Genomic DNA, 15,433 nt, shown 5'->3' on the forward strand with positions numbered 1-15,433 from the left:
CAATAGAAACCGAGTAGAAAGGAAATTTAGTAGACACCGAGTTAGGTTGAAATTTCTTCAGAAGCTGAGTTGGTAGTTGAGCATTTAATGCGATGAAATCAGGGTATATTATCGCGATTTCAATCAGTTTTTTGCATCGCAATCAAGAAGCAAAGCCGAAAAAGGAGCGGAGAAGATTAAGAAAAGTTTAGAAGCAATTCGTGAAAGATTCCAACAACGATCTCGTCGATTCAAGGTATTTCTCTTAAGTGTCGAGCTACGTAGGTCTCACAAACTTGTTTGAATTATAAAACCCTAGTTTGGAAAATAATGGCATCTGGGTCAGGAACCACCAACGGTGTAGAAAGCCATGAAGTTCAGTTGGTCAGCAACGAAGTAAAACAACCTGAATTTAAGTCCATACCTGAAGTAGCATACAAGAATGATCCTGCAGGTGCATTATCAGTTATTCCGGATAAAGTTGTTATGGTAGAAGATGTTCGCAGATGCTACAATTGTAAAATTGGTGCCATAGGAGACTTAGAAATTCATAATGCATATGATAAATTATGTGAAAACAAAGTACTAAAAAATGAGTTTTCCATTGTAGAAAGAAAAGGATTAACCAAAACCCTAGCATTTTTTACTGTCTTCAAAACAGAATGGGTACGGATAGTTTTGAGCCGAATACATAACGGAGCTTTTTGGTTAGAGTCAGGGCCAGTAAAATTCACCAAGAAAATCGTTCATAGGGTTACTGGTATTCCAACCCTAGATCAGCCAAAGACCCTGCGAAGTGACAAAAGGGAAGTAATTGAGAGAAATACAGGTGCAAAATGGAACAATAGAGGGATGACTATTGACACAGTCACTGATCCTCTACTAGACTTTGCTGTAAGAATTATTTCACACAAATTCTATCAATCAAGCAGATTAAATAGTGTACCTTGTATAGTAGTTGATGTTGCATACAAGATAATAAAAAGGGATCACACTTATGATCTGGCAGAGCTCATGTTTCAACAGATTAGTGAAAATCTGGGAGCTATAAGGAAGAGCAAAGGAGCTCAATGTAAATTTGGATCAATTTTGATATGTATGTTTTTCTATCTGATGAAAGAATTTCCTTCTATAGGGAAAGTTAAATGGAATCCAGACAAAACAATTGTTGAACAAATTAATGGATACATTGAACAGATGGGTGAAAATTTTGATGCCCAAATCACTGGTTATTTTGAGGACTTCAAAAAGTCCATGAAACAAAGAATGAGAATTCCAGTTTCAATGACTAAGAAATATGAAAAAGATATTTGTTTTCTTGTAGATATAGATTATACTTATGTGCAAGCAGTTATACCTAGAATAAGATGGCTTAGGTCACTAGGATATGAACTTGATGTTGATCAAGCCTCTGCAACAATAACAGCCTTACTTGTAGAAGAAGTAGACAAAAATGCAAAAATATTTGGAACTTATGATGTTGTCAAATCAAAGATAATAACAGAGTTGAAGACTGCTTCAACAGTAAAGAAGAAAGAGAAAATGGTAAGACAAAGCAAAAGAAAGTTTGGTGTAGAAGAAGAAGGGACAGCAGAAGAAGAAAGAGATGACATTAAAAAAGAAGAAGAAGTCATTGAAGAAGAAGAAGACAAACTTCAGGATCAGACTCAAGGGTCAGAAGGAGACAAAGAGGAAAGTGCTGAGGTTGAAGTAGCCAAGGAAGCACCAGTCAAGAAAAAGACCACAACTCCATCTGCTCCTAAATCCAAGGGGAGGAAAGTAGCTGCCCCAGCACCAAAAAGACCAACCACAAGGGCCACAACTCAAAAAGAAAAAGAAGAGGCTAAAGGGAAGAAGAAAGACTCAAAGAAGACTGTTGTTGAGTCAAAGAAGAGGAAGTTCATTCCCCAGCCTGAAATAGATGAGGAGGAAACAAAGTCAGAAGACAACAGTCAATCTCAAGAGGTAAGACAAATACCCCAGATTGATGTTGATAAATTATGTACAGAAATTAGAAATAATGATTTGAAAGGATTAAAGAATCTGAATTTTTCTAAGCTCACCAAAGGAGAGCAAAATAAATTAGAGGAGTCTGTGTATGCTATGATGGCTGAATATAAGCACACACCTCTAGAATTAGATGACTCTATGCCGAGAGAACTGTATACAATCATAGAGGATAAATGGCATTTTTGTTTACAAATGGAAAAAGAAATAAGGGAGTCAACATTGGCAAGATTGTTGCCTGATTTGACTAGAGATCAAATAATAAATGCCATAAAAAGGCATAATAACAGATTCACTCCCAAGTATAGAGCATTCAGTATTCTACAGAATAAAATTGAAGAGGTAGTTACCAAATCCACAAGATTGTGGAAAATAGTTTACAAGAAGATTGAAGATGTATATAATGAGGAATATAAGGTAGAAGCAATTGCCAAGATAAAAGAAAAGGGAGCATCAGAAATAAAAGAGAAGAAACTAGTGGAGAAGGAGAGTAAAGGAGAAAAGGAAGGAGAGGCACTCAATGAGGAGAAAGAGGAAGAGAAAGATACAGCTGAGCCACGAGATCAAAGCATGCAAGACATACAGGTATCTCCTCCTAGTCCTCCTCATGCCACCATCACACCTGCAGATTTCATAAAAATAAAGGATGTTACAGAAATTTCAGTTCAAAACATCAATCCATTAACTGCAGAGGATTTGGAAATCCTTGACCAATCATTTTTAGTAGCAAAATTAAGTTCAAATCCTATATTGGTCAGTGTTGATGAATTACAGAATCCAGAAGTCAAAGCAAAAGCAAGGGTAAAAGCACAAATGCCACCTTTGATCACACAAACTACTGGTATTCTATTCCTTCCACCACCACCTTCACCAAGTATAAGTACTGATACACTCCAAGTGCCAAGTACAGCAGCAGGGGAAACAAAAGAAAAATCTGAACAGCCACCAAGTTCAAACCCATCTAGCATTCAAAAAGGGGAACTCAAGCTGAAGAAAAAGAGACATAGAAAAAGGAGGAGACTGCAATACAAACACTGGTTGCATTACCCAAATCTGGGACTCCAACACAAACTCTTCAGCAACCGAGCACAGATGGATTATAGCTGAAAATCAGAACACCAGGCTCGAGTTCATCAAAAGCAGTCAGGAGACTTCACTATGGAGTTCCTGAGCTTGATGAAGAAATTAAAATCCCATATTATGAATCTAGCACTCTTACAGCAGAAAAGATTAATGAAATTCAGAGTGCACTAAACAAAAGAAGGAGACAAGAAGCACTAAGAAAGGAATACAAGCATAAGCGTACATTGAATGAAATTAAGGACATATTCACGGAAGCTTTTTGCTTACAATCTCCAGATGAGTCAAGACCAATCATGGAACAACTTTCTGATATAGTTGACCAGGTGACTAATGAAGACCAGGAAACAAATGTAAAATTACTTGAATGGTCAGAAAAGAAGTTCCAAGGAAAAGTAAACAGTAAAATATCCAGTGATATAGCACTAGCACAAGAAGAACTGGCAAAGAAAGTTACAACAGTTAAAATTGTATTAGGAAACATCTTTTCCCTGTACAAAAAGTTGTGTGATTTTTCAACATTCACACAAGACACTAGCCAGAAAATACTGAGTTTGGAAAGCAATCTGAAAACTTCTAGTATGCAACTCCCTACAGATCCAGCTCAGAGTGAGAAGCATTTTGTCCAATCGCTTCACACACAAAGAGAGCTAGCCGTTTTGGCAGTAGAGGAGGCGACTACAAAAGCCAAATTGATACAAATGCAATCATCAATTACTCCTCATTTGGGATTACTTCATAACGAGCAAATAAATGCAGTGACAGTCCTCAGGAAAGACCCCAATCTTTCTTCATTTGATGGACTTGTACACCTAGCAGCAGAGATTGCCATCCAGCATAAGACATTAGATGTCGCATTAGCAAATTGGGATGCAGCTCTGAAGATACTTCTTGAAGTAAATAGCACATTTTTGGCCAAATATGGCATTTCATTGTAAAGACCCTTGACATAAGTGTCAAAAAAGGGGGAGAATAAGTAATTAAAGAAAGAAGTTGAGTACAGGAATGAAATGATAAGTATAATAAAAGGGGGAGATAGCAGAGATAGCGAAGTTGAGTACAGGAATGAAATGATAAGTATAATAAAAGGGGGAGTAAGTATAATAAAAGGGGGAGATAGCAGAGATAGCCAATTTTGAAATTTTGACAAGGAGATAGCAGAGATAAGCAAATTTTGGAATTTTGCGGGAGAAAGCAAATTTTGGGAAGCAAAGTTTGAATGAAGGATTAATTACTGAGTCACATGGGTTAAGTGTTTTTGCCACTCATGTCAAAGGGGGAGATTGTTAGCTTAAAGAATAAATTTGACAACTGAGTGTCAATACACTTAACCAAGATAAAGAATAGGTGCCGAGTGCAATAGATGCTGAGTAATCTTCAAGTGCCGAGTAAAGTGTAGGTGCCGAGTAAAGTGTAAATGCTGAGTAAAGTGTAGGTGCCGAGTAAAGTGTAAATGCCAAGTGAAGATCAGGTGCCGAGTAAAGTTTAGATGCCGAGTAACACAGTTTTGTGTAAGTGCCGAGTAACTCAGTAGAACAGCATGTGCCGAGCAATAGAAATATTTCAGGAGCCGACTAATCCAGGATATCAGCATAAGAGTTTGGAATCGCACAAACTATGATGAAAACAGTCTTTATAGCCGACATAAGGAAATCTCGAAGGATTTAATGATCAAATCGAATCTTTTATATTTCCTATGTAATTTGCATGCAGCCAATAAGAAAAATGATAAAGGCATGCAACCAATCAGCAAAAGATAAGTATTAAGCGGAAATGAAGATTGAATATGGATCGTAGATCCAGACCTAACCCTAAATCCTTGAATGTCTTTATAAGGAAGACGATATCTCATAGAGAAGATATGATAGAGAAGGAGATGATGAAGATGATGATATAGAGGAGAAGATATAGAGTGGTTGATATACTATTTTCAGAAGCGAAAGATATCAGATCACAAAGGATCAAGATCAGACGAAGCAGAACAGAGCCAGCATTCAGCAATCAAGGATTGTAAACTATCAGGTTCATTTTACCTAATACTTTCTAGCCATTGTATTAGCATGGAAATCCTATGGTGATAGGTTAGCTGAACAGCTATTTCATTGATCCTAGAGATAGGTGATTAAATCCTTTAACAGGGTGACACTTCATGTTAAGTGTTTGTAAATCCTCTAACCAGGTCACTATTGACACAGTGTAAAACCTTTAACAGGGCAGGCCTTTAACAGGGCAAACCATCAGAAGTGGTTAAACAATATTGCTGCAGTAATTTTTGTGGGTATCATCCCCACCCCAGTTTTACCTTCTTATTCCTGGAGGGTTTCTGGGTTACCAATTTCAGGTGTTATGTGTTATTGATGCATGTGTTAGTTTCATGTTTACTTAATGTATTTACATGCATGCAATTTATTTCCACATAAAAGTTTTATAGGACAAATTTTAGTACTTCTGATTCACGCCCCCCCCCCCCTCTCATAAGTACTCTTTCCACATTTGAATATTCCAACAGTTGGCTAGTATTTTTATTTAAATGCCTGTCACATCTAAAACGTGCTCAACATTTATTGATCCCATGTGTTATACAACTGAATGTTGAATAGTGCTCTTGTTAATCACATGAAGACAACTCAACATTATAAGCCATGTTGTCAAAAGTCCTTGTCCAAGTGATGAACTTTTAGTTTGTGGTGAAGAATGAGTGATTAATATTTTTCTAGCTCAAAACTATCCATTTATTAACTCACAAGTTTTAAAATTGTAGGTTCTAAGGATTTGGGGATTTCTTCCCCTACAACTTGTGAGAGGTAGTTTTTGTGCTTCCAAGGTATGACTTTTGGATACCAGTCTTTTTCTATTTTACCATAAGTTAATTTAATCATTTTAATTTTTAGGTTTTTTGTATTCCCTCCTCTCATATGGAAGGATTATCCTCTAAAGGGATGAGAGGGCATAAGGTCCTGAAAGCCCTAGATCTCAAGTCTAGTAAAAGTAGTGTTTTAAGAAAGGATCATGATATTAATGCATGGACTAAAAAAAAATTTAGGTATCATGGTGGGACAAGAACTAGTGTAAATTCTAGAAGATGGTTTTTGCCTTGTAAAATAGGCATCTCTGAGAAAAGATGGGAAGACGATTCCCCAGGGTTTCTAGGCTAGCAAGGTCCTGAGATCCCAACCATGGAAGGACCAGTTGCCAACATAGGACTCTAGGATTCCAAGAAAGGAAGGATTTGGAAGCATTGAGTTAGAAAAAGGAAGGATGATTGCATGATCAACACTCTATGAGTGCAAGGCCAAAATATTTATCTTCCTAGGTCAATGAGACATCTCCTTTTATGTCCAATGTACCTAGTATGGTAACATGAGAGGATACATGACAAGGACCCTCCTACAAGAAAGATTTTTAGTGTCAAGGGATCCTTTTGGTTTAATTCAGTACTTGCTCAAAAGGAGCTTCACTTTCTCTCAAAGGCACCATAACTCTACAAAATACAATTTCGGGTCTAAGATTCCTTTTTCCCTATGAATTGGTCAAGTGAACCTACATCATGTAGAAGCCAACACTTAGTGTTCCACACCCAAAAGTCTTGGAACTCAAGTCCTTCTAACATGTAGGTGAGCGTGTTGGGATTCCTTCTAAATCCATTCATTCACCATCATTGTTGGCTACAAGACTTATTAATGATGTGACAAGCAGTTAATGATAGTAGATTAAAAAATTCCTTTTTATCAACTATGTATTTCCTATGTACCTAATGCATTTAAGTTTGTTAAAGAAGTGGAGTGCTCTTATCAATCAATTGGTGCCTCGAGGAGATAACTAGAAGAGATGTGACGAAAGAGCATGTTAAAATCACCATTTAAGGATAAGATTTTCCTTGGGAAATACCCACTTCATGTTCCTTGCTTCTTTTTATCCCCTTTTCATTTCTTTTTGAGTGCAATTTGTCTTTTTCATAGTTGCTTCTATGTGGAGATAACAATATATTTTGTCAATAAAGGTGGTAGGTGATGCAAGAGCATCTTGGGTTGCCTTGTTATCCTGCTCATTTCCTTTATGTGCCTAGCAGTTCTTCATGTGCCTAGTAGTCCTTCATGTGCCTAGCAATTCCTTCATGTGCCTAGCAGTTCCTTCATGTGCTGGGTTACTATAGCAATTCCTTCATGTGCCAAGTTACCCAGTGTATGCCAAGTGACTCTTCATGTGCCGAGTTATCCAATGTATGCCGAGTGACTCTTCATGTGCTGAGTTATCTAGTGTATGTCGAGTGTTTCTTCGTGTGCCAAGTTACCCAGTGTATGCTGAGTGTCAGTATTTGGACGTGATTTCTATGAGCCAACTTGTGGGATTTATTTTTGATTGTGACATTTATGTTAAGATTTTTTCTTGGGATGTGTCCAAAAAATTGTTGGGTTGTCTCTCCTCTTATGTAATGTTCTAGAATAATCTGTAAGCCATTTTGGCAAATATATATAGAGTGTTTAGGCTTAGAGTTAGGGAAGTTTTTGGGAAGGAGATTGCAGAGTATAACTAAAAGTGCAAATTTGCAGTTGGATCTTTGAATGTGAATGTATTTGTAATTGGCAGTAACCTAAAAGGCCTTACAGTTGGGCATGTATGTTGAATATTTGAAGAATCAATAAAAGTATTTCATTCTTCTTCCTCCTTTGGTTGTTGTTCCTTGTGTTTTCTTCCATTGTGTTAACTCTTGTAGGGTGGTTTGGATAGCTAGGTGAGCCATTGGCCCTAGTTATTCATCCTTTGCCTACGTCAGTTGGTACCAAAGCTTGAGGTTCATCCTTGTGGAGATTGGATTGTGTAGAACCCTAATTTAGATTTTGTTGTAGGGTGGAAAATCTACGGATTTGACCTATAACTTGCAGAGGGTTATGATCTTGTAGGAACCTGATTTGTAAAGATGGTTCATGGTAGAAGAAATGTTGATAATGCTACATTGGATCAGTTGACACAAATTGCAACTAGATTAGATGTTGTGGAGACAACCTAGAGGAGAGGAGAACATCTTGATGATATAAGTGATGATGAAGCAGCACCACCAGACCATAATCCAGAACCTGAAGAAGATCAAGATGAGAAAATATTGTTGCAAGTGTTGTCTAGGGAAAATTCAAAGCATGTTGTAGAAGTTGTTCCTTATGATGGAAAATTGGATACCAATGATGTGTTGGATTGGATCTCTGATATGGAGAAGTTCTTTGAGTATGAAAACACTCCTGATAATAGAAAGGTGAAGATTGTAGTCACTAGGTTGAATGGTCATGCATCACTATGGTGGGAGAACTTGCAAACTGATAGACAAAGGAAAGGAAAGGAGAAGATCAGAACTTGGCCAAAGATGGTAGACAAGGTAAAGAAAAAATTCCTCCCTGCTGATTACCAAGTCAACTTGTTGATAAAGATGAAAATTTTGAAACAAAAGGACATGACTATGAAAGAATATATTGAGGAATTCTATAGATTGGACATCAGATCTGGACATGTAGATGATGATGTTAAGAAAATTGCAAAATACATTAATGGATTGAGATTTGGAATTCAAGATGAAATAAGTTTTCTGAAGTTGGAAAGTGTAGAAGAAGCACACCAGTATGCCTTGAAGGCTGAGGAGATCTTGACAAAGAAGCATGAACAAAGACAAAGAGGTAGAGGTGGTAGATTTTAGAGAGGTAGAGGTAGATCTTATGGTGAAGGTGGCAGATTTGAAAGTTCTATGCAAGATAAAGGAAAATCTAAATGGAAGAATGATGACAAAGGCAAGACTGAATGGAAAAGTGGTAATTCTTATCGGGGAGGCACTAATTCTTACCAAGGAAGTGGTAATTCCTATTCTAGAGGTGGATTTCATGGTAATTATTTCAGATGTGGTAAAGAGGGACATAGATCTTTTGAATGTAGATCCTCTGAAAGTAGGCAAGATAACATAAATGTTGTGATTCAAGAAGATGATGAGGGTTCAACAAGTAGACCTGAGGATGGAGAAAATTTGATGGTGAGAAGAACCTTATGTAATAGGGAAGTGATGAGGAACCTGTTTTAAGGAGAAGTCTTTTCAAGACAAGATGTAAGATGGCTCAAAAATGTTGCAAAGTGATCATTAATAGTGGAAGTGCTACAAATCTGGCATCAAAAGAGTTGGTTACCAAGTTGCAGTTGCAGAGGCTGAAACATCCCAAACCTTATCATGTTTCATGTATCAAAGATGAGCATAAGATATTGGTAAGTGAGCAATGCCTTGTGAAGTTCAAAATTGGACATTACTTTGATGAAGTTTTGTGTGATATTATGCCTATGGATTGTTGTCATATTTTGTTGGGTAGACCTTGGCAATATGATAGATATGTTGTGCATGATGGAATATTGAATCAATACACTCTTTGGGTAAATGGGAAGAAACAAATATTGCTGCCTTTGATTGAAAGTCCAGATGAGGTCAGTTGTACTACAATAAAATTTTGCATGGTTAATGAAAAGTAATTTGAAAAGGAAATGAAAAGGAACCAAGTTTATTTTGCTATAATTCCTAGAGGACCGAGTGTTGGTAGTAATGACCAAATAGCAGAAGCTAGTAATGACCAAGTAATAGCAAATAGTGACAGTCGAGTACTAGTAGAAATTATAGAATTGTTGAATGAGTATAAAGACATCATTGCTGATGATATTCCTGATGGTTTACCTCTAGTAAGAAGCATAAGTCATTGTATGGATATGATTCCAAGAGCTAGTTTTCCAAACAAAGCACCATATAGATTAACACCTACAGAGAATGAAGAACTTAATGGACAAGTGCATGAGTTGTTGCAAAAAGGTTTGATCAGAGAAAGCTTGAGTTCATGTGCCTCTGTGTTAGCACCTAAAAAGAATGGAAAATGGAGAATGTGTACTAATTCCATAGCCATTAACAAGATAACAGTGAAATATAGGTTTTTTATGCCAAGGATGGATGACATGATGGATTGTTTGAGTGGAGCAAAGTATTTTACCAAGATTGATTTGAAGAGTGGCTATCATCATATTAGAATTAGAGAAGGTGATGAATGGAAGATTGCTTTCAAGACAAAATATGGTTTGTATGAATGGTTGGTTATGCCTTTTGGTTTGACTAATGCACCTAGTACTTTCATGAGGCTGATGAATGAAGTTCTGAAAAGATTTTTGGGTAACCTTGTGATTGTTTATTTGGATGATATTTTGATATTTAGTAAGACTAAGGAAGAACATCTTGAGCATATTAGACAAGTATTATAGAGGTTGAAAGAGGAAAAGTTGTTGATTAATCTGAAAAAGTGTTCTTTTATGGAAGAGAAGATTGTGTATTTGGGATTTGTGATTTCAGTTAATGGATTAAATATGGATCCTAAGAAGGTTAAAGAAATTTTGGAGTGGCCTACACCTGAGAAGGTGGGTGAGGTAAGATCATTTCATGGTTTGGCTAGTTTTTATAGAAAGTTTATAAAGAATTTTAGTGTTATTTGTAATGTTATGATTGAGAGAATGAGGGGAGATAAAAAGGAATTCAAGTGGACACATGGCATTGATAAGAGTTTTGAGACATTGAAACAAAAGGTTGTTGAATTACCTATATTGGCTTTACCTGATTTCAACAAAGTATTTCAAGTTGAATGTGATGCAAGTGGTAATGCAATAGGAGCTATATTAAGTCAAGAATGTAAGAATATTGCTTTCTTTAGTAAAAAGTTGAATGATGCTAAAAGGAAGTATTCTGTGTATGATCAAGAATTTTATGCCATTGTTCAAGCATTGAAGAAGTGGAGACATTATTTGATTCCTAAGGAGTTTGTGTTGTATACTTATCATAAAGCTTTACAATACTTGGAAAGTCAACATAAATTGAATCAGAGACATATGAAGTGGGTTGAGTACTTGCAGAGTTTTACATTTGTCATTAAGCGTAAGAGTGGAGTTACTAACAGAGTTATTGATGCATTGAGTAGAAGACGTTCTTTGTTGACTGAAATGAAGGTTGAAGTTGTTGGTTTTGATGAAATGAAAGAGTTGTATGATGTTGATCCTAATTTTTTTGAGGCGTGGAGAGAGTGCAGAGCAGCAAATATGACATATCACATAAGTAAGTATGATGAGTATTTCATTCAAGAAGGTACGTTGTTCAAAGGCATTCAGTTGTGTATTCTTAGAAGTTCTATGAGGTTGAATTTGATTAAGGAAAAGCATAGTGGTGGATTGGCTAGACATTTTGGAATTGATAAGACATGGAGTTTGCTGAAAGAGAAGTATTATTGGCCACAAATGTATAAGGATATTCAAAAATTTGTAAAGAGTTGTGGAGTTTGTCAAGTTGCAAAAGGGGTGAGTCAAAATACTAGTTTGTATACACCTATTATTGTTCCTGAGAAACCTTGGACTAACATTAGTATGGATTTTGTTCTTGGATTACCTAAGACAGTGAAAGGATATGATTCTATATTTTTTGTAGTGGATAGATTTTCTAAGATGGCTCATTTCATACCATGTAAGAAGACATCAGATGCTGAGCATATTTTTGAACTTTTCTTTAAAGAGATTGTGAGATTGCATGGATTACCAAGAAGTATTATTTTAGATAGAAATAGTAAGTTTGTTGGTTATTTTTGGAAGACTTTGTGGAAAAAGATGGGTACTGAGCTGAAGTTCAGTTCTACATTCCATCCACAAACAGATGGATAGATAGAGGTTGTGAATAGAAGCTTGGGCAATTTGCTAAGATGTTTAGTTGGGAAAGTAATTGGGAGATGGTATTGGCACAAGTTGAATTTGCATATAATAATTTTGTGAATAGGAGTATAGGGAAGACACTTTTTGAGATTGTTACTGGAATGCATCCTAGAGGTATATAAGATTTGAGGGATGTTGCTGGTGAAGAAAAGAGAAGTGTTGTAGGAGAAGAATTTGTTGATTTTATGGAATCTTTGCATAAGGAAGTGAAGTTAAGTTTGGAACAAATTAATTAGAAGTATAAGGAGAATGCTGATCAGTCTAGAAGACACCATGATTTTCAAGTTAGTGATGAGGTGATGGTCCATCTGAAGAAAGGAAGATTCCTAGTTGGAACATACAATAAACTAAAGATGAAGAAATTTGGACCTTGTAAGATCTTGAAGAAGTTTGATAGTGGTAATGCTTATGAAGTTGAGTTACCTAATGACAAGGATATATCTCCTATATTCAATATTGCTGATTTCTATAAGTATCATGAGTCAGAGGATGAAGTTGTTGTATTAGATGATTATCCTAGGAAGCAGATTGAAGAAGTTGAACATATATTGGATCAGAGAGTTGGCAAGAGTCCAAGAGGAAAAGATTACTATGAATATTTGGTGAAGTGGAAGAATAGACCTATTGAAGATGCTTCATGGATTTCTCAATTTAAGTTGGATTTAGCTTAGGTTGGGACATCTTAATGATTCAGGAGAATCATTTCTTTCAACCCCAATTGTTTGATGCAAGAGCAACCTGGGTTGCCTTGTTATCCTACTCATTTTTATTCATTTTACAAGTTGGTGCCTAGAAAATCCTTCATGTGCCTAGCAAGTCCTTCATGTGCCTAGTAGTTCCTTCATGTGTCTAGCAATTTCTTCAGTGCCTAGCAATTCTTTATGTGCCTAGCAATTTCTTCATGTGCCTAGCAGTCCCTTCATGTGCCTAGCAGTCCTTCATGTGCCTAGCAGTCCTTCATGTGCCTAATAGTTCCTTTATGTGCCTAGTAGTCCTTCATGTGCCTAGCAGTTCCTTCATGTGCCGAGTTACTGTAGCAATTCCTTCACGTGCCAAGTTACTGTAGTAATTCCATCATGTGTCAAGTTACCCAGTGTATGTTGAGTGACTCTTCATGTGCCAAGTTATCCAGTGTATGCCAAGTGATTCTTCATGTGTTGAGTTATCCAATGTATGTTGAGTGTTTCTTCATGTGCCGAGTTACCTAGTGTATGTCGAGTGTCAGCATTTGGATATAATTTCTGCGAGCCGACTTGTAGAATTTATTTTCGATCACGACATTTATGTTAAGATCTTTTCTTGGGATGTGTCCAGACCATTGCTGGGTCGACCCTCCTCTTATGTAATGTTCTAAAATAATCTGTAAGCCATTTTGGCAAATATATATAAAGTGTTTAGGCTTAGAGTTAGGCAAGTTTTTGGGGAGGAGATTGCAGAGCAGAACTGAAAGTGCGAATTTGCAGGTTGGATCTTTGAATGTGAATGTATTTGTAATTGGCTGTAACCCAAAAGGCCTTATAGCTAGGCATGTATGTTGAATATTTGAAGAATCAATAAAAGTATTTCATTCTTCTTCCTCCTTTAGTTGCTATTTCTTGTGTTTGCTTCCATTGTGTTAACTCTTGCAGGGTGGTTTGGATAGTTGGGTGAGCCATTGGCCCTACTTATTCATTCTTTGCCTGCGTCAGTAGGTGAGTTAGTTAGGGCAGAAAGTTGGTTTCTTGCCCAAATTGTAGATACTCTCCTATAAATAAGAGAAAGGCCAATTGTTCTAGGGTTGGTAAAGTTGATAATTTTTTGGTCCATACTATTGTAACACCATTTTTTTCTTGAATGCACACAATATTATCTTTTCTGGAATACATGTTGTTTAACCAAGTGCATGCTGGTATTTATAAACTATATTTTGAGTAGAAGAATCTTAGATTTCTTTCTATGGGATTCATTACCTTCAAAAAACAACATCTTTCTATTATCTTCCTTGGCTTGGATAAAACTAAATGATTTTGTTTACTTTGGTACCAATTTCATTTGCACCACTTGTGTATGTTAGATTGATTGGTCGAGCATGTATCTAAGTTATCCTACTATTCAAGCATGTATTGTCAATAATAATATCGTAGAAGTAGACTATAGGTCTATTAGATTTCTAACTCTATAGGCTCTTTTATGTTTTTTAATTTTCTTCCCTTGTAACCCTCCCTAGTTTTGTCCTAAGATATTTTCCCAACCTAGTTCAAGTGACCCATTGCCCAACCAAGATGGAGAGAAGAAAAATGATGCTTCAACCTTCCTTATTATAAATTAGTCACCTCCTTATCCAACTTTTCCTATTCTTGCACGATTGAGACCCACTCTATAGGAAGCTTGGGACTAGAGTGTTTTTTCTTCCCACTCCTTTAGACGATATTGGTTGAACATTCTAATATGGTGATAATTGTTATTCTGATGGTAGTCTGGTGACAATTTACCAAGGGGTTAGTGGCAAGCTCATCCTTGACTAGAGGGTCAAGGATGACCTCAACCCTAACTCTAGGGATTTTGAACCTCATGATGCCTTCTAGGGTCTTGGGGATGTGAAAAGAGTCACCATAAGTGGGCATAAACTCAAGGATAAGAATTCAAGGACCTAGGAGATCATTAAAGGGAGGGATAAAATGTCTTACATAGAAAGTGCTTCCATCTTAAGCTAGCAGAGGAAGATTTAAAAATATAGAAATAGCTCTCTTGGCTAGTTCAAAAGACATTAGACATTCATCAAAAAAAAATTGGAATTTGATTATGTTGAATTTTTTAGCATCAACATTTCGGATCACACATAGTGATCCATCATCGGGATGAAGAGTGCAAGAGAAAAGAGAAATTAAGTAGCAGAATAGAGAGAGCACAGAGATATAAATAGAGGAAGAGAGGAAAAAAGGGGGAGGCAAGCACAATGATTGAGAGGGGAGATCAGGTAAAGAAGAAGAAGAAATGAGTTTACACTAAAAAGGAAATCAATAATTGAAACGCAATTAAAAATAAATAAAATCAACAAAAAGACTAATACTTAAAGACCACAACGGGGGAGGAGCAAACCAAAAACAAATAAAACAAGCCAAAATGTAGATAACAATGAAATTATATATATATGTATATGTATGTATATATATGTATATATACATATACCTACGTGTGTGTTAATAAAGTGGATACATAAGACACAAAAAGAACTAAAGCGTGAAAGAAAAGGAAAAACAAGAAAGATGAAACAATAGGTTCTTTCTATGTCTTATGTATCCACTTTATTAACACACATTATACACACGCACGCGCGCGCGCACACACACACACACACACACACACATATATAGGCTTGTTTTTATTTGTTTTTGGTTTGTTCATCCCTAGTTGTGGTCTTTAATTATTAGTATTTTTGTTCATTTTATTTATTTTTAATTGTGTTTCAATTCTTGATTTCCTTTTTTAGTTTAAACTCATTTCTTCTTCTTCTTTACCTTGTGATCTCCCCTCTCGATCTTCGTGCTTGCCTCCCCCTCTTTTCCTCTCTTCCTCTATTTATATCTCTGTGCTCTCTCTAGTTTGCTACTTAATTTCTCTATTCTCTTGCACTCTT

This window comes from Cupressus sempervirens, chromosome 10 (genome assembly GCF_028749045.1).
Source record: "Cupressus sempervirens isolate cs-2001-9-10 chromosome 10, ASM2874904v1, whole genome shotgun sequence".
Classification (NCBI taxonomy): Eukaryota; Viridiplantae; Streptophyta; class Pinopsida; order Cupressales; family Cupressaceae; genus Cupressus; species Cupressus sempervirens.